The 21,335-nt window shown below is 42.1% G+C and overlaps 1 pseudogene; it reads left to right on the forward strand.

Moving 5' to 3' along the window:
• The first annotated feature begins 7,573 nt into the window (after positions 1-7,573).
• Positions 7,574-9,669, forward strand: LOC139567096 (zinc finger protein 180-like; annotated as a pseudogene).
• Positions 9,670-21,335: the final 11,666 nt, after the last annotated feature.

Genomic DNA, 21,335 nt, shown 5'->3' on the forward strand with positions numbered 1-21,335 from the left:
CCATAGTAACACATTGGATAACATTCACAACATGGAACAACAGTCCATACTGCTATAACCCATAGTAACACATTGGATAACATTCACAAGATGGAACAACAGTAACCATAATAACGCATTGGATAACATTCACAACATGGAACAACAGTAACCATCGTAACATTGTTTCCCCCAGAACATCTAAAGGAAGTTTGTTCTGAAGTGTCTGTCTTATATCTAAGAGATGTAAAAAATTATATATATATTTTTTACATGTCTTTAACCCCCTTTTTTGGTCACTTAAGTCTTTCCACATTTTGTTACATTACAGCCTTATTCTACAATGGATTAAATAAATAAAAATCCTCAGTCTACACACAATACCCTGTAATGACATCACAATACCCCGTAATGACAAAGAGAAAATAGGTTTGGAGAAAAAATGTCACATTTATTAAAAAGAAAAAACAGAAATACCTTATTTACATAAGTATTCAGACCCTTTGCTATGAGACTTGAAATTGAACTCCGGTGCATACTGTTTCCATTGATCATTGTTGAGATGTTTCTACAACTTGATTGGAGTCCACCTGTGGTAAATTCAATTGATTGACCTCATTTGGAAAGGCACACACCTGTCTGGCTACCACAGCATTTTGAAGCGATACGCCATCCCATCTGGTTTGCGCTTAGTGGGACTATCATTTGTTTTTCAACAGGACAATGACCCAACACACCTCCAGGCTGTGTAAGAGTTATTTGACCAAAATGGAGAGTGATGCAGTGCTGCACCAGATAACCTGGCCTTCACAATCACCTGACCTCAACCCAATTGAGATGGTTTGGGATGAGTTGGACCACAGAGTGAAGGAAAGCAGCCAAAAAGTGCTCAGCATATGTGGGAACTGCTTCAAGACTGTTGGAAAAGCATTCCAGGTGAAGCTGGTTAAGAGAATGCCAAGAGTGTGCAAAGCTGTCATCAAGGTGGCTATATTTTGAATTGTTTACCACTTTTTGTTGGTTACTACATGATTCCATATGTGTTATTTCATAGTTTTGATTTCTTCACTATTATTCTACAATGTAGATAAAATGGTAAAACAAATAATTATAACCCTTGAATGAGTAGGTGTGTCCAAACGTTTGACTGGTACTGTATATCTCATGAATGTTTTTACATTCAGTTACATGAAGTCACTTTCTTACCACTTCTTCCATAGTCAAACATGTAAGGAAAGATTTTTTTAAATCAAAGGGGATGCTGTCAAAAATGTATTGAATTCAAATGGATTTACCCAGCCTGCAAAGCACTACAGCCACTCTGTGATGACCAGTTCTGCTGTTTTATTGAGGGATCTAGTCTAGATTAAATTTCATAGGAAGACAGTTTTATCATGTGGAGGTTTCATTTAGGTCTGTGTTTAAGACATACTCTGTGTGTCTTTGCAAGGAGAGAAACCAAACTCTCACTCTGACAGCGGGAAGAGTCCTTCAGGGGAACCAGACCCAGAGACGCCCAAACCAGCGAGACAACACCACTGCTCCCACTGTGAAAATAGTTTTTGCTGGTTAGGGAACCTAAAACTGCATGAGAGGACACACACGGGAGAAAAGCCTTACCAATGCTCCCAGTGTAGAAAGAGTTGTACTATGTTAACTAACCTGAAAAGGCATGAGAGAATACACACAGGAGAAAAGTATTTTCTGCTCCCAGTGAAAAAATTGATTTTCACGAATGGCGTACCTTAAAGCTCATGAAAGGATGCAGAGGAGAAAAGCCTTTCCAATGCTCCCAGTCTGGAAAGGGTTTTACCTGGTCAAGTAGCCTGAAGGAGCATAAGAGGATAAACACGGTAAAAGTCCTACCACTGCTCTCTGTGTGGAAGAACATTCAGAGATCCTGAAATCAAATGAGAGAATAGAAAGGCTGTATTCTGACTTATATTTTTGACTGAGAATTTGTGTTTTTTGTTTGTGCCACATGAAATCATATTGTGTATGATTACACCTGTCTATATAATGTCCAACAGTTGACAATGCATGTCAGAGCAAACACCAAGCAAAGAGGTCGAATAAATTGTCCTTAGAGCTCCGAGACAGGATTGTGTCGAGGCACAGATCTGGGGAATGGTACCAAAAAATGTCTGCAACATTGAAAGTCCCCAAGAACACAGTGGCCACCATAATTTTTTAATGGAAGAAGTTTGGAAGACTCTTCCTAGAGCTGGCCACCCGACCAAACTACGCAATCGGGGGAGAAGGGCCTTTGTCAGGGAGGTGACCAAGAACCCGATGGTTACTCTGACAGAGCTCTAGAGTTCCTCTGTTGAGATGGGAGAACCTTCCGGAAGGACAACCATCTCTGCAGCACTCCACCAATCAGGCGTTTGTGGTAGAGTGGCCAGACGGAAGCCACTCCTCAGTAAAAGGCACCTGACAGCCCGCTTGGAGTTTGCCATAAAGGCACCTAAAGGACTCTCAGACCATGAGAAACAAGATTCTCTGGTCTGATGAAACCAAGATTGAACTCTTTGGCCTGAATGCCTTTTGGAAACCTCCAAGCTGGCTATCATGTGCCTTTTATTAAGGTATATATATATATACATATAGATATATATACATATATACAGTGGGGAGAACAAGTATTTGATACACTGCCGATTTTGCAGGTTTTCCTACTTACAAAGCATGTAGAGGTCTGTAATTTTTATCATAGGTACACTTCAACTGTGAGAGACGGAATCTAAAACAAAAATCCAGAAAATCACATTGTATGATTTTTAAGTAATTAATTTGCATTTTATTGCATGACATAAGTATTTGATCACCTACCAACCAGTAAGAATTCCGGCTCTCACAGACCTGTTAGTTTTTCTTTAAGAAGCCCTCCTGTTCTCCACTCATTACCTGTATTAACTGCACCTGTTTGAACTCGTTACCTGTATAAAAGACACCTGTCCACAACCTCAATCAAACAGACTCCAACCTCTCCACAATGGCCAAGACCAGAGAGCTGTGTAAGGACATCAGGGATAAAATTGTAAACCTGCACAAGGCTGGGATGGGCTACAGGACAATAGGCAAGCAGCTTGGTGAGAAGGCAACAACTGTTGGCGCAATTATTAGAAAATGGAAGAAGTTCAAGATGATGGTCAATCACCCTCGGTCTGGGGCTCCATGCAAGATCTCACCTCGTGGGGCATCAATGATCATGAGGAAGGTGAGGGATCAGCCAGAACTACACGGCAGGACCTGGTCAATGACCTGAAGAGAGCTGGGACCACAGTCTCAAAGAAAACCATTAGTAACACACTACGCCGTCATGGATTAAAATCCTGCAGCGCACGCAAGGTCCCCCTGCTCAAGCCAGCGCATGTCCAGGCCCGTCTGAAGTTTGCCAATGACCATCTGGATGATCCAGAGGAGGAATGGGAGAAGGTCATGTGGTCTGTTGAGACAAAAATAGAGCTTTTTGGTCTAAACTTCACTCTTCATGTTTGGAGGAAGAAGAAGGATGAGTACAACCCCAAGATCACCATCCCAACCGTGAAGCATGGAGGTGGAAACATCATTCTTTTGGGATGGTTTTCTGCAAAGGGGACAGGACGACTGCACCGTATTGAGGGGAGGATGGATGGGGCCATGTATCGCGAGATCTTGGCCAACAACCTCCTTCCCTCAGTAAGAGCATTGAAGATGGGTCGTGGCTGGGTCTTCCAGCATGACAACGACCCGAAACACACAGCCAGGGCAACTAAGGAGTGGCTCCGTAAGAAGCATCTCAAGGTCCTGGAGTGGCCTAGCCAGTCTCCAGACCTGAACCCAATAGAAAATCTTTGGAGGGAGCTGAAAGTCCATATTGCCCAGCGACAGCCCCGAAACCTGAAGGATCTGGAGAAGGTCTGTATGGAGGAGTGGGCCAAAATCCCTGCTGCAGTGTGTGCAAACCTGGTCAAGAACTACAGGAAACGTATGATCTCTGTAATTGCAAACAAAGGTTTCTGTACCAAATATTAAGTTCTGCTTTTCTGATGTATCAAATACTTATGTCATGCAATAAAATGCAAATTAATTACTTAAAAATCATACAATGTGATTTTCTGGATTTTTGTTTTAGATTCCGTCTCTCACAGTTGAAGTGTACCTATGATAAGAATTACAGACCTCTACATGCTTTGTAAGTAGGAAAACCTGCAAAATCGGCAGTGTATCAAATACTTGTTCTCCCCACTGTATATTCTGTTCAACTTTTCTTTCGTATCGTCCGAGATTCCTAAAGATTGGAAAGCTGCCGTGGTCATCCCCCTCTTCAAAGGGTGTGACACTCTAGACCCAAACTGTTACAGACCTATATCCATCCTGCCCTGCCTTTCTAAAGTCTTCGAAAGCCAAGTTAACAAACAGATCACTGACCATTTCGAATCCCACCATACCTTCTCCGCTGTGAAATCCGGTTTCCGAGCTGGTCACGGGTGCACCTCATCCACGCTCAAGGTACTAAACGATATCATAACCGCCATCGATAAAAGACAGTACTGTGCAGCCGTCTTCATCAACCTGGCCAAGGCTTTTGACTCTGTCAATCACCGTATTCTTATCAGCAGACTCAACAGCCGATAAGAACAACCGATCAATCAACAACCGATCGCTGCCCACACCCGCCCGACTAGCATCACTACTCTGGACGGTTCTGACTTAGAATATGTGGACAACTATAAATATCTAGGTGTCTGGCTAGACTGTAAACTCTCCTTCCAGACTAATATTAAGCATTTCCAATCCAAAATTAAATCTAGAATTGGCTTCCTATTTCGCAACAAAGCCTCCTTCACTCACACTGCCAAACATACCCTCGTAAAACTGACTATCCTACCGATCCTTGACTTCGGCGATTTCATTTTCAAAATAGCCTCCAACACTCTACACAGCAAACTGGATGCAGTCTATCACAGTGCCATCCGTTTTGTCACCAAAGCCCCATATACCACTGCTCTCGTCGGCTGGCCCTCGCTACATATTCGTCGCCAAACCCACTGCCTCCAGGTCATCTATAAGTCTTTGCTAGGCCGCCTTAACTCAGATCACTGGTCACCATAGCAACACCCACCCATAGCACGCGCTCCAGGAAGTATATCTCACTGGTCATCCACAAAGCCAACACCTACTTTGGCCACCTTTCCTTCCAGTTCTCTGCTGCCAATGACTGGAACGAAATGCAAAAATTGCTGAAGTTGGAGACATCTCCCTCACTAACTTTAAACATCAGCTATCTGAGCAGCTTACCGATCGCTGCAGCTGTACACAGCCCATCTGTAAATAGCCCATCCAACTGCCTACCTCATCCCCATGTTTTTATTAACTTTTTTTCTCTCTTTTGCACACCAGTATTTCTACTTGCACAACATCATCTGCACATCTATCACTCCAGTGTTAATATGCTAAATTGTAATTACTTCGCTACTATGGCCAATTTATTGCCTTACCTCCTCACTCCATTTGCACACACTGTATATCGATTTTTCTATTGTGTTATTGACTGTACGTTTGTTTATCCCACGTGTAACTCTGTTGTTTTTTTGTCGCACTGCTTTGCTTTATCTTGGCCAGGTCGCAGTTGTAAATGAGAACTTGTTCTCAACTGGCCTACCTGGTTAAATAAAGTTGAAAAATAAAAAATGTAGGAATTGTTCATGACGTCCTCCAGTGATTTTAACTTTTCCTGTTGAAAAGTGATATATAAATACAGTAAAGTATAAACACACTAAAGGGAAACAAATAAATAGTTTTGGGCAAAATAGTTTATTTTTTTTTAAACTGCAAAATAGAAGGAGTGAGTGATGTCATAGTAAGGCCTTCAAGGAGTTGGCTTGATGGGAAGTCGTGATGTCATCCAATAGGAGACAGATCTTCATGTGAAAATTCATTATTCTTTTTAAATCCTTCCTGTTCTGTCAAGTTAGTTGTTGATCATTGCTAGAAAGCCATTTTCAAGTCTTTCCATAGATTTTAAAGACGATTTAAGTCCAAACTGTAACTAGGTCACTTGGCCTTGTGGTTTAGGTTATTGTCCTGTTAATACAGTTTTTTGTATTCAGATCTCTGAAATGCACTCTACCTACGTAACATTTAGTGTCGCCTTATATTACGCTGGGAAAACAGTTTTCATGGGCACAGAAATCCTAAATAATTTCAGAGTTTGCAAAATCCAATGGTTCTAACCGAGAGTCACCTTAAGTTTATTGACAACACCCAAATGGATACTGTCATTAACGCGGTTCTTCAATAATTACACATAATTGTTAATACTGTAGCTGTTTAGTTAGTCACATGTTCAACTATCATCAGCTGATCCAGGAAATCATTTTCTGAAAGACAGTCACATGACAAACATCACAACATGCAACAACAACCAAAGTGCTTCTTCATTCATTACTCTGGTAAAGACAGTTATGCCGTGCTCCACGTTGGATCTAACATCCCTAACAAATTGATGTTTATAATGTGTTGTTGTCTGCTTGATTTACAGTAGGGTCTCGTTAGTCTGTTTAGACACAGAGATACTTAGCTCATAATGTGTAGAGAACTGTTCCTTGATGGATAGGCTATTGTACAACACACAGAGCTATTTTCCTTTATTTGTTGTTAGGTGAAGTTATGGGTCCTACAGTAGGTCTATGTTATTGTTAGGTGAAGTTATGGGTCATACAGTAGGTCTATGTTATTGTTATGGGTCCTACTGTAGGTCTACGTTGTTGTTAGGTGAAGTTATGGGTCCTACAGTAGGTCTATGTTATTGTTATGGGTCCTAGAGTACACTATGTATGTCATGCAACAACAACCAAAGTGCTTCTTTGTTCATTACAGGTATATTTGTTGTTAGGTGAAGTTATGGGCCAATTTGGCAAACAGTGTACAAACCCTCATTGTCAGGCTGATGGAAAAGCCAAAGAGCATTTTACTGGTTGAAGTGTTTTTTAAATACAAAGTGGTTGATTTGCGATGATGACACAAACATTATATTAAGCAGGACATTCAAACGATCCTTACAATTATAATCCAAAGTAGTGTGAAATGTACTCATAAGCAACTTGTAAATGGAGGCTACTCCCCTGAGTTTTCCCCCATTCACATTCAGAATACATCGTGAAAAACTAAAATCTTTGCTTACCGTTTTTGCTCCAGGCAGATATATTACATCCATAACTATCGGTTTCCTCATTAGCAGGGAGGAGTTTCTACAACCAAATTGCATGTGCATCACCCTCGTGCCACAATTTTATTAAACACAGAAAGGGGCCTATATTGGAGAACAAAAGTCGTCTGCCACACTGCTTAGAGTTTCAACAACATGAATAACTTATTTCTAGTCTACAATCTTAGATGTTACTACTAATGTGAAAAGAAGACAAAATATGACTGTTCTTGCTCATTTTAAGACAAATGTCAAATAGTCATTACATTCATTACAGACGTCAATTGTTGTACAACATCATGGCTACGCTGTTGGCATCACCTTTTACAGTGGATTTCCGCTGTTGTGGGCCTTTAACCATCTGTCTGACTTTGTTGTTCACACAGGACAGAGACGGGACAACCGTGGATCCTCTGGGGAGCCTCAACAACATCATGATGCAGAGAAGAGTCTCTACACATTACAACACCTCAAGAAACACCTGCAGAGATCCACAGGGAAGAAACCTCACTGTGGGAAGAGATTCACCTCCTCAGCAGGCATTAAAATTCATCAGATAATCCACACAGTAGAGAAACCTTATAGCTGTACTCAATGTGGGTAGAGTTTTACGCATTCAACCAGCCTGATATCACACCAGAGAACACACATAGGAGAAAAACCTTATAGCTGTACTCAATGTGGGAAGAGTTTTACTCATTCATCCAGCCTGATATCACACCAGAGAACACACACAGGAGAGAGACCTTATAGCTGTACTCAATGTGGGAAGAGTTTTACTCATTCAACCAGCCTGATATCACACCAGAGAACACACACAGGAGAGAGACCTTATAGCTGTGGTCAATGTGGGATGAGTTTTACTCAGCTAAGCAGCCTGATATCACACCAGAGAACACACACAGGAGAGAGACCGTATAGCTGTGATGAATGTGGGAAGAGTTTTTATACATCTAGCCATCTTACTGTACACCAAAGAACACACACAGGAGAGAAACCGTATAGCTGTACTCAATGTGGGAAGAGTTTTTTTACATCTAGCCACCTGAAGATACACCAGAGAATACACACAGGAGCGAAACCTTATAGCTGTACTCAATGTGGGAAGAGTTTTTAACATCTAGCCAACTGAAGATACACCAGAGAACACACACAGGAGAGAAACCATATAGCTGTGGTCAATGTGGGAAGAGTTTTACTCAGCTAAGCAACATGATGTCACACCAGAGAACACACACAGGAGAGAAATCATATAGCTGTGATGAATGTGGGAATAGTTTTACAAAGTTGTGTAATCTGACTATTCACCAGAGAACACACACAGGAGAGAAACCTTATAGCTGAAGAGTTTTTTTTTTTTTTTTTTTTTTACATCTAGCCATCTGAAGATACACCAGATAACACACACAGGAGAGAAACCGTATAGCTGTGATCGATGTGGGAAGAGTTTTACTCAGCTAAGCAGCCTGATTTCACACCAGAGAATACACACAGGAGAGAAACCTTTTAGCTGTACTCAATGTGGGAAGAGTTTTACTCACCTAAGCAGCCTGATATCACACCAGAGAACACACACAGGAGCGAAACCATATAGCTGTAATGAATGTGGGAAGAGTTTTCCTAGGTCTAGCAATCTGACTCTTCACCAGAGAACACACACAGGAGAGAAACCTTATAGCTGTAATCAATGTGGGAAGAGTTTTGTTCAATCTGGCAATCTGAGAGTACACCAGAGAACACACACAGGAGAGAAATCTTACAGCTGTAATCAATGTGGGAAGAGTTTTGTTCTATCTGGCAATCTAAGAGTACACCAACACACACAGGAGAGGAATCTTGAGATAATCTGATAAAATATCTCTGATCAAGTAATAGAAAATACATACATGAAGGAGTTGTTTCATGATATCAATGAATTAATGTCACAATGTAGAATGTTTTAACATTGTAGTAGGAGTATTTTAATGTCACAATGTAGAAGCCTAAACGTTTGCCCCCTTATCATTTGATTTCAACATGATATGGATATTAGCCTCAGGGGGAAAATCCAGGCTCTGAATTGGAAGAGTACTATTTATGTGATTTAACAAAAAGTAACTAACAAAAACAGAGTTGTGTTACACTTACCACGTTGGTGACCCACTTGAATCAAAATGCAACACTTCAAAATGTAGCGAGCTGTTTTCTACAAATTATCCTTTAACCAGGGATGTACACATTATTCCCAGATTCCGTGTGGTTTTTGAGCTGTTAGTTTTAACAGGACGTGCAACCTCATCTTCCTCCTCTCGCACAATTAATTTTAGCATGATATCGATGAGTTATTGTTATGAATTTTATGAATAATGACTAAATGATGTATACATTTAACCTAGAACTATAACTAATTGAATTCTGCCCTGTTTTTCTGTATTGATAAATAATGTTCGTTCATAAGAAAGAGGTTATGTAGCATGTACATGGGAAGAGAGGAAGGTATGTGTGTGCCTAAGGAAAACAAAATGAGGGCAGGGGGCAGCTTTTTCACTTTTGGGAAAAATAGCATGCCAAAATTCAACTGCCTACTACTCATCCCCAGAATATAAGATATGCATATTATTAGTAGATTCGGATAGAAAACACTCTGAAGTTTCTAAAACTGTTTGAATCATGTCTGTGAGAATAACAGAACTTATGTAGCAGGCAAAACCCTGAGGACAAACCATTCAGAATTTTTTTTTTTTTGATGTCACTGTCTTTTCAATTAGTTTTTTTAGAGACACCAGATTTCTAATGGACTTGCTTGAAGTTCCTACCGCTTCCACTGGATGTCACCAGTCCTTGGAAATCGGTTGAGGTTATTCCTTTGTGTACTGAAGAAGTAGGGCTATCGTAAATGAGGGTCACATGAAGTAAATTTTTTGAGAGAGTCACGTTATGAAAAAAGTTGCGTCAGTTTGGTTTCGTTTTGTATTGAACACAGATCATCCCGTCTTCAAATTGATCGATTATTAACGTTTAAAAATACCTAACGTTGTATGACAAAAGTAGTTTGAAATGTTTTGGTAAATTTACATGTAACTTTTGATATGTTTTGTAGTGACTTGGCGAAAGTTGGAAGCTGTGTTTTTCTGGATGAAACGGTCCAAATAAATTGACATTTTGGATATATATAGACGGAATTAATCGAACAAAAAGACCATTTGTGATGTTTATGGGACATATTGGAGTGCCAACAAAAGAATTTCGTCAAAGGTAAGGCATGATTTATATTTTATTTCTGCGTTTTGTGTCGTGCTTGCAGTGTTGAAATATGCTACTCTGTTTGTTTACTGATGTGCTATCATCAGATAATAGCATCTTATGCTTTCGCCGAAAAGCTTTTTTGAAATCTGACATGTTGGCTGGATTCACATGTGTGATTTAATGAAAGTTTGATTTTTATATCATGTTATTTGAATATGGCTCGCTGTATTTTCCCTGGCTATTGGCCGGTGGGACGTTTGCGGCTGTGTGGTAATAAACTTTGGTGAGACTCCAGGAGAGAAAGAGAGAATCCAAAGTTTAGTGTGTATGTATGTGCGTAGGTTAAGAGAATAGTATAAAAATAACGTTTTTTGTATATGCACAGCAGATCTCATGAATAAACTTTGCTGACAATTGTATACTGGACTCTGTCTGTTTCATTTCAATAAGAACCTTACAAATTCTTAGTAACAGACAGAGTAGTTTAAGTGAAGTTCAGTTTATGAACATTGAGAAAGAAATTCTCTTAACAGTTATGACAAATAAGTGTTGCGTTCCTTTGTTTAGCGACCCCTACATTTAAATGCATCACTCCAAAATGTAGCTGACTGTCTTCTGCAGGTTGTCCTCTAACCAGTGAGCTAAAAGATATCTCCCATTTCCATGTGTTTTTTTAGTTGTTAGTTTCAACAGCAAGTACAACCTGATTTCCCCCCTAATCGATATCAGTAGTTTATTGCTACTTGTCAAAACAACAGCGTTTTTGGTGCTTGTGTCCATGGTACGGACAACTTGGTTTCTGATTGTCTCAGGGTTGGCAGTCAAAAAGTTTTGTGTTTTGCGTTTAGACAGTGAGTTGCCATGGATCTTATTTTGACTGCACGTTTTTCCGTATTGGAGATGAGTTTTGTTTGGGCTCGTTCCAAGGGGACGAAAGTTCTAGAAGCTCGTGAGTTTTAGGAAGAGAAGAGTTCTAGAAGCTAGTGGGGAAGCACGTAGGAAGCACTGTTTGGTGTCACCTCGTTAGTCAGTATGTGTTACACCTGTACTGGCTTGTCCATCTCGTTAGTAGGAAAGTGTTTCACCTGAGCTGGTCCAGGTTCTATTTAAGAGTGTCTGGCCCAGTGCTCCAGTTGTCTTGATAGATGTGGAGAGTCAACACCTTTAGTTGCTCCACCTTTTTGGTTTGCTTCCTGTCTTTAAGTTTGTTGTGGGGTTTTCTTTTGTTTTCCTCTTCTTGGGCAGATTTAGTGGGTCTCATGGTGGGTGTCTTTTATGTCCCAGTTGTTGTTACTAGTCAACTTTCAGTGGACACAGAGCAAAACTGTAACTTTATGTTATAATACTTTTATTGCATCAAATGGTTGTTTTTTGCAACAGAAAAGAGGGATCTTAGAACTATTGTGTCTGTGTGTTCTACTGAGGATGGGCCTCTGGGAGAAAACACTGACAGAAGATTTACAATGTCTTTTGGGTGATAAAACCTAACGAGACCACATTCCAGAGCATGAGTTAATGTTTCTGTTCTATATGGTACCAGGGAGAGATGACCCCAGGGCCAGACCCTGGTCACTACACAAAGAGTACTGTTTTTACAGCAGATACTGTCTGCTGTGAATTATAAGTATATTTTATACAAATCTTAACCTTGGGACCCGTTCTATACATCTGTTGTTCGTCATGTAGGGTGAAAGACCTTTGTACTTTTGTCTTGTGGCTCTCAAAGAATCATCTGGTGGTGATTTGTCGACCAGCCATCATTATCGTAGAGCACTCAATTGATTGACTTTATATGTGTGTGTTGTATTGACCTGCTCCCTTATTAATAAGTGAATAAAGATTTAGTTTAAGAATAACTCAGACTTGTGTGATAAGTTTGTCTCTCCTCATTTGATATTAAAGAAATTAACCACACTTGGCAATGGGGATGTGAATCTGACTTGGTGACCGCTGCTGACGACCTGGGTAAATGACCTGGGTAAATGACCTGGCTCCTGAGGACCTGGGTAAATGACCTGGGTAAATGACCTGGCTCCTGACGACCTGGGTAAATGACCTGGCTGCTGACGACCTGGGTAAATGACCTGCCTCCTGACGACCTGGGTAAATGACCTGGGTAAATGACCTGGCTCCTGATGACCTGGGTAAATGACCTGGCTCCTGACGACCTGGGTAAATGACCTGGCTCCTGACGACCTGGGTAAATGACCTGGCTCCTGAGGACCTGGGTAAATGGTGCACGAGGGATTTCTCAAACTTGGGATCTCAGGGAGACCACGCTTCGGGAACGGAGCAGATGGACCCACCTTTGATCTGAGAGGCAGCAAGCCGAGTGGATACCACATCTCGGACCTAGTTTAAAAGAAAGAATGAGGTGAGCGAAACAAGTGGAGTTTTTAGAAAAGCCTCGTAGGCTCAGAGTGTGTATTCCTGTGTGAGGGGGGGCTCCTTGGAGGTGTAAACAGGGCCGAGGCAGTAGGCTCTGAGTGTGTATTCCTGTGTGAGGGGGGCATCTTGGAGGTGTTAACAGGGCCGAGGCAGTAGGCTCTGAGTGTGTATTCCTGTGTGAGGGGGGGCTCCTTGGAGGTGTAAACAGGGCCGAGGCAGTAGGCTCTGAGTGTGTATTCCTGTGTGAGGGGGGCATCTTGGAGGTGTAAACAGGGCCGAGGCAGTAGGCTCTGAGTGTGTATTCCTGTGTGAGGGGGGGGCTCCTTGGAGGTGTAAACAGAGCCGAGGCAGTAGGCTCTGAGTGTGTATTCCTGTGTGAGGGGGGCTCCTTGGAGGTGTAAACAGGGCCGAGGCAGTAGGCTCTGAGTGTGTATTCCTGTGTGAGGGAGGCTCCTTGGAGGTGTAAACAGGGCCGAGGCAGTAGGCTCTGAGTGTATTCCTGTGTGAGGGGGCACCTTGGAGGTGTAAACAGGGCAGAGGCAGTAGGCTCTGAGTGTGTATTCCTGTGTGAGGGGGGCTCCTTGGAGGTGTAAACAGGGCCGAGGCAGTAGGCTCTGAATGTGTATTCCTATGCGAGGGGGGCTCCTTGGAGGTGTAAACAGGGCCGAGGCAGTAGGCTCAGTGTGTATTCCTGTGTGAGGGGGTCACCTTGGAGGTGTAAAGAGGGGTGAGCCAGCTATCTGTGTGAACTGGATGAAAACTAGAATCTGTGTTAACTAAGACAATGTATGATATAGTATAAGATAGTAAGGTGCACCTGTAATTATTTTAAACCTGTACCCCATTTTAGAAGTATTGAAAGATGTAAATGTATGAGTTGCATTATCCTAGGAACTAACCATGAGATATAAATGTGAAAATATTCCTGCAGGTTAAAATATTGTTCAAAAACAACTAATTGATTAGGTATGTTTGGGAATAGCATTGTGACTGTGATTTGAGAGTTGCGTGACTGATATGAGAGATGTGTGACTGTGATATGTGAGTTGTGTGACTGAGTCTTAGTTCCTACTAGAGATCTATAGTTCCTCCTAGAGATTTATAGTTCCTCCTAGAGATCTATAGTTCCTCACAGAGATCTATAGTTCCTCATAGAGATCTATAGGTCCTCCTAGAGATCTATAGTTCCTCACAGAGATCTATAGTTCCTCCTAGAGATCTATAGTTCCTCACAGAGATCTATAGTTCCTCACAGAGATCTATAGTTCCTCCTAGATATCTATAGTTCCTCACAGAGATCTATAGTTCCTCACAGAGATCTATAGTTCCTCACAAAGATCTATAGTCCCTCACAGAGATCTATAGTTCCTCACAGAGATCTATAGTTCCTCACAGAGATCTATAGTTCCTCACAGAGATCTATAGTTCCTCACAGAGATCTATAGTTCCTCCTAGATATCTATAGTTCCTCACAGAGATCTATAGTTCCTCACAGAGATCTATAGTTCCTCACAAAGATCTATAGTCCCTCACAGAGATCTATAGTTCCTCACAGAGATCTATAGTTCCTCACAGAGATCTATAGTTCCCCAGAGAGATCTATAGTTCCTCAGAGAGATCTATAGTTCCTCAGAGAGATCTATAGTTCCTCACAGATATCTATAGTTCCTCACAGAGATCTATAGTTCCTTCTAGAGATCTATAGTTCCTCACAGAGATCTATAGTTCCTCACAGAGATCTATAGTTCCTCACAGAGATCTATAGTTCCTCACAGAGATCTATAGTTCCTCCTAGAGATCTATAGTTCCTCCTAGAGATCTATAGTTCCTCACAGAGATCTATAGTTCCTCCTAGAGATCTATAGTTCCTCACAGAGATCTATAGTTACTCCTAGTTATCTATAGTTCCTCACAGAGATCTATAGTTCCTACTAGAGATCTATAGTTCCCCACAGAGATCTATAGTTCCTCACAGAGATCTATAGTTCCTCACAGAGATCTATAGTTCCTCCTAGAGATCTATAGGTCCTCACAGAGATCTATAGGTCCTCACAGAGATCTATAGTTCCTCCTAGAGATCTATAGTTCCTCACAGAGATCTATAGTTCCTCCTAGAGATCTATAGTTCCTCCTAGAGATCTATAGTTCCTCACAGAGATCTAGAGTTTCTCGTAGAGATCTATAGTTCCTCACAGAGATCTATAGTTCCTCACAGAGATCTATAGTCCCCCACAGAGATCTATAGTTCCTCCTAGAGATCTATAGTTCCTCAAAGAGATCTATAGTTCCGCATAGAGATCTATAGTTCCTCCTAGAGATCTATAGTTCCTCACAGAGATCTATAGTTCCTCCTAGAGATCTATAGTTCCTCACAGAGATCTATAGTTCCTCCTAGATATCTGTAGTTCCTCACAGAGATCTATAGTTCCTCACTAGAGATCTATAGTCCCTCACAGAGATCTATAGTCCCTCACAGAGATCTATAGTCCCTCACAGAGATCTATAGTTCCTCACAGAGATCTATAGTTCCTCACAGAGATCTATAGTTCCTTCTAGAGATCTATAGTTCCTCACAGAGATCTATAATTCCTCACAGAGATCTATAGTTCCTCACAGAGATCTATAGTTACTCCTAGAGATCTATAGTTCCTCACAGAAATCTATAGTTCCTCCTAGAGATCTATAGTTCCTCCTAGAGATCTATAGTTCCTCCTAGAGATCTATAGTTCCTCCTAGAGATCTATAGTTCCTCCTAGAGATCTATAGTTCCTCACAGAGATCTATAGTTCCTCACAGAGATCTATAGTTCCTCACAGAGATCTATAGTTCCTCACAGAGATCTATAGTTCCTTCTAGAGATCTATAGTTCCTCACAGAGATCTATAGTTCCTCACAGAGATCTATAGTTCCTCACAGAGATCTATAGTTACTCCTAGAGATCTATAGTTCCTCACAGAAATCTATAGTTCCTCCTAGAGATCTATAGTTCCTCACAGAGATCTATAGTTCCTCCTAGAGATCTATAGTTCCTCACAGAGATCTATAGTTACTCCTAGAGATCTATAGTTCCTCACAGAGATCTATAGTTCCTCACAGAGATCTATAGTTCCTCACAGAGATCTATAGTTCCTCCTAGAGATCTATAGGTCCTCACAGAGATCTATAGTTCCTCACCGAGATCTATAGGTCCTCACAGAGATCTATAGTTCCTCCTAGAGATCTATAGTTCCTCACAGAGATCTATAGTTCCTCACAGAGATCTATAGTTCCTCACAGAGATCTATAGTTCCTCACAGAAATCTATAGTTCCTCACAGAGATCTATAGTTCCTCACAGAGATCTATAGTCCCTCCTAGAGGTCTATAGTTCCTCACAGAGATCTATAGTTCCTCCTAGAGGTCTATAGTTCCTCACAGAGATCTATAGTTCCTCACAGAGATCTATAGTTCCTCACAGAGATCTATAGTTCCTCACAGAGATCTATAGTTCCTTCTAGAGATCTATAGTTCCTCACAGAGATCTATAGTTCCTCACAGAGATCTATAGTTCCTCACAGAGATCTATAGTTACTCCTAGAGATCTATAGTTCCTCACAGAAATCTATAGTTCCTCCTAGAGATCTATAGTTCCTCACAGAGATCTATAGTTCCTCCTAGAGATCTATAGTTCCTCACAGAGATCTATAGTTACTCCTAGAGATCTATAGTTCCTCACAGAGATCTATAGTTCCTCACAGAGATCTATAGTTCCTCACAGAGATCTATAGTTCCTCCTAGAGATCTATAGGTCCTCACAGAGATCTATAGTTCCTCACCGAGATCTATAGGTCCTCACAGAGATCTATAGTTCCTCCTAGAGATCTATAGTTCCTCACAGAGATCTATAGTTCCTCACAGAGATCTATAGTTCCTCACAGAGATCTATAGTTCCTCACAGAGATCTATAGTTCCTCACAGAAATCTATAGTTCCTCACAGAGATCTATAGTTCCTCACAGAGATCTATAGTCCCTCCTAGAGGTCTATAGTTCCTCACAGAGATCTATAGTTCCTCCTAGAGGTCTATAGTTCCTCACAGAGATCTATAGTTCCTCACAGAGATCTATAGTTCCTCCTAGAGGTCTATAGTTCCTCACGGAGATCTATAGTTCGTCATATAGAAATATTCTGAATCAGATGATTGACATGTGGATAATAAGCTTTGATATAACGTTATCTTGGGGTTCTGTTACTTCACTGCCATCATAGAAGATCACAGGGTGGTATTGAGAGGGGATGATAGTTTAGAAAGCAGCGGAAGGTCTATAGTTCCTGGGAGGCTTGATTTTGCCTTGGTCTCTGGGAGGTTAGAGAACCGTTGACAATCCGGTCATTGTCCGGACAAACATATATTTTTGGGGTTCCGCTGGGAGTATGTTTGGAGAGCTGCTTCGTAGCTGCGGAGAGTCCTTGAAAAAGCAAATGGAATGGTTGTCGTGAGTACCTGAGAATTTCTTACGTTTTATATGGATTCTGTGAAAATATGATGAATTGTATGTGTCTATAATGATTACTAGAGATTTGATAAAGTAATACTGGGAATATAATTAGATACAATTTAAACAACCCATATGTAGACGAACGTAGGTTTTGAGTTGGTATCTTTAATGGATAATTTGATAAAGATGAGGTTTAAGCATTATTAAACAGTCTACAAAGTCTGGGCAGTTGTCTCAGAAACTGATGGGAGTGTGTCCACTTTAGGGTAAGTTACCCTAAGGATGAAACTATAAAACGCTTATTGGATTTTCTCCGTCCGGGTACCACATTTGAAATAAACTGCCCTTAAGTCCTGAAAATTCAGGGGGGGGGTTCTTCCCAATATGAGAGGAGTTGTATATTTATTGAATAAACCTTTTTCCATAAAGTTAGAGTGAACCCCACCTTCTAACAAGTTCTTTGAAGAACCTTTTGGGGCTGTTTTTCATTGACCAAGAACCCTACGGTTCTTAGGGGATCTGAGAACAACTCCAGTTGAACCCTTCATTTTTAGAGTTGTAGTCGGCTCTATTTACTCTCAGATTCAAAACATGATGATTAGCATCAACGATCAAGTCAGCTGCTGCTGCTCCAATACAGTATGAGGTGAGACGGTGAACTGACGTTGAACTGGGCAGTCAGCTGCTGCTGCTCCAATACAGTATGAGGTGAGATGGTGAACTGATGTTGAACCGGGCAGTCAGTCATTCATTCTGTACTCAGTCTGGAAAAATGAATTCCCAAGTATATCAAGACATTTTGCAGGAGAATGTTAGGCTGTCTGTCCGCCAATTGAAGCTCAACAGAAGTTGGGTGATGCAACAGGACAACGACTCAAAACACAGAAGTAAATCAACCTTAGTCTATCATTGTTGGTATTGAAAAAGCCTACTGCACATTGTGGTGGAAATTCTAACCACTCAGGAGAGACTTTGTCATTTCTTCAAACAATCAACCTTTATTTGATAAGAATTGCAATAATATAGCTGGTCAGCCCTACACTCTGAGGTGGAAGGCCGAGAGCTCGATGACACAAGGAGTTCAGAAGCCTTATGTAACGGATGTGAAATGGCTAGCTAGTTAGCGGTGGTGCGCGCTAGCAGCCTAAAGTTATCCTGTTACATTGATGCTGTTGACCCGGATCACTGGTTGCTGCGGAAAAGGAGGAGGTTGAAGGGGGGTGAGTGTAACGGATGTGAAATGGCTAGCTAGTTAGCGGTGGTGCGTGCTAGCAGCCTTTCAGTCGGTTACGTCACTTGCTCTGAAACCTAGAAGTAGTGGTTCCCCTTGCTCTGCAAGGGCCGCGGCTTTTGTGGAGCGATGGGTAACGATGCTTCGTGGGTGTCAGTTGTTGATGTGTGCAGAGGGTCCCTGGTTCGCGCCCGTGTCGGGGCGAGGGGACGGACGTAAAGTTATACTGTTACACTTATATAGTCAAACTATCTGTATACAGTATGAGGTGAGACGGTGAACTGATGTTGAACTGGGCAGTCAGCTGCTGCTGCTCCAATACAGTATGAGGTGAGACGGTGAACTGATGTTGAACTGGGCAGTCAGCTGCTGCTGCTCCAATACAGTATGAGGTGAGACGGTGAACTGGGCAGTCAGTCATTCATTCTGTACTATGAGTCGTTGGTATTGAAAAATTGTTGGTATTGAAAAAGCCTATTGCACATTGTGGTGGAAATTCTAACCAATAAAAAGAGACTTTGACATTTCTTCAAACAATCAACCTTTATTTGATAAGAATTGCAATAATGTAGCTGGTCAGCCCTACACTCTGAGGTGGAAGGCCGAGAGCTCGATGACACAAGGAGTTCAGAAGCCTTATATAGTCAAACTATCTTGTGCATATAGAAAACACGTGATCTTGGTCCGTGTGTGGAGAACGAGACACAGACTAACTGTGAATTGGTCGTCTCGTTCTGTAGCAACAGCTAGTTATTCTAGTCTTCTAGTGAGGTGTCAAAACAACAGGAAATCACTCTAGACACAGTTCCTCTGAAGTTGATCAACGGTTCCCTGAATTGGGGCAAGCTCCTTTGGCCTGTCTACCGAGAGGGTGTGTCTAGAGCTAGACTGGAGATAAATCAGACCCAGCCTGAATTGTGTGATGTAGTAGGGAGTTGTAGTTTCTCTAGAGATAAATCAGATCCAGACTGAACTGTGTGATGTAGTAGGGAGTTGTAGTTTCTCTAGAGATAAATCAGACCCAGCCTGAACTGTGTGATGTTGTAGGGAGTTGTAGTTTCTCTAGAGATAAATCAGACCCAGCCTGAACTGTGTGATGTTGTAGGGAGTTGGAGTTTCCAACAGGCCAATATTCTACATAGTTTAGCTCATAAAACTTAATTAACTACAATGACCATAATCCACTTGTCTTGTCTAGCATTTCACTACAATAACATCTGCCTGTGACCTATAACATTTGATTTATGAAGGTAATGTGTGTAAAATGTACTTTTCCCCACATCTCTTTATATTGCTTATGCATATTCGGTGGCCTGACTGCATCAAAGGCCCATCCTGGTAGATCTGAACCTAATGCAGCTTGGAGTGATCAGATGACAGAAGTTACATTTAGGTGCCAGGTGTAACTGAGGCCATAGATGCATCATATCCATTACTTTGAGTGTTTTATACACTGCTCAAAAAAATAAAGGGAACACTTAAACAACACAATGTAACTCCAAGTCAATCACACTTCTGTGAAATCAAACTGTCCACTTAGGAAGCAACACTGATTGACAATAAATTTCACATGCTGTTGTGCAAATGGAATAGACAACAGGTGGAAATTATAGGCAATTAGCAAGACACCCCCAATAAAGGAGTGGTTCTGCAGGTGGTGACCACAGACCACTTCTCAGTTCCTATGCTTCCTGGCTGATGTTTTGGTCACTTTTGAATGCTGGCGGTGCTTTCACTCTAGTGGTAGCATGAGACGGAGTCTACAACCCACACAAGTGGCTCAGGTAGTGCAGCTCATCCAGGATGGCACATCAATGCGAGCTGTGGCAAGAAGGTTTGCTGTGTCTGTCAGCGTAGTGTCCAGAGCATGGAGGCGCTACCAGGAGACAGGCCAGTACATCAGGAGACGTGGAGGAGGCCGTAGGAGGGCAACAACCCAGCAGCAGGACCGCTACCTCAGCCTTTGAGCAGGAGGAGCACCGCCAGAGCCCTGCAAAATGACCTCCAGCAGGCCACAAATGTGCATGTGTCTGCTCAAACGGTCAGAAACAGACTCCATGAGGGTGGTATGAGGGCCCGACGTCCACAGGTGGGGGTTGTGCTTACAGCCCAACACTGCGCAGGACGTTTGGCATTTGCCAGAGGACACCAAGATTGGCAAATTCGCCACTGGCGCCCTGTGCTCTTCACAGATGAAAGCAGGTTCACACTGAGCACGTGACAGACGTGACAGAGTCTGGAGACGCGGTGGAGAACCTTCTGCTGCCTGCAACATCCTCCAGCATGACCGGTTTGGCGGTGGGTCAGTCATGGTGTGGGGTGGCATTTCTTTGGGGGGCCGCACAGCCCTCCATGTGCTCACCAGAGGTAGCCTGACTGCCATTAGGTACCGAGATGAGATCCTCAGACCCCTTGTGAGACCATATGCTGGTGCGGTTGGCCCTGGGTTCCTCCTAATGCAAGACAATGCTAGACCTCATGTGGCTGGAGTGTCAGCAGTTCCTGCAAGAGGAAGGCATTGATGCTATGGACTGGCCCACCCGTTCCCCAGACCTGAATCCAATTGAGCACATCTGGGACATCATGTCTCGCTCCATCCACCAACGCCACGTTGCACCACAGACTGTCCAGGAGTTGGTGGATGCTTTAGTCCAGGTCTGGGAGGAGATGCCTCAGGAGACCATCCGCAACCTCATCAGGAGCATGCCCAGGCGTTGTAGGGAGGTCATACAGGCACGTGGAGGCCACACACACTACTGAGCCTCATTTTGACTTGTTTTAAGGACATTACATCAAAGTTGGATCAGCCTGTAGTGTGGTTTTCCACTTTAATTTTAAGTGTGA

The sequence above is a fragment of the Salvelinus alpinus genome, unplaced genomic scaffold, assembly GCF_045679555.1.
Source record: "Salvelinus alpinus unplaced genomic scaffold, SLU_Salpinus.1 scaffold_43, whole genome shotgun sequence".
NCBI classification, from domain to species: Eukaryota; Metazoa; Chordata; class Actinopteri; order Salmoniformes; family Salmonidae; genus Salvelinus; species Salvelinus alpinus.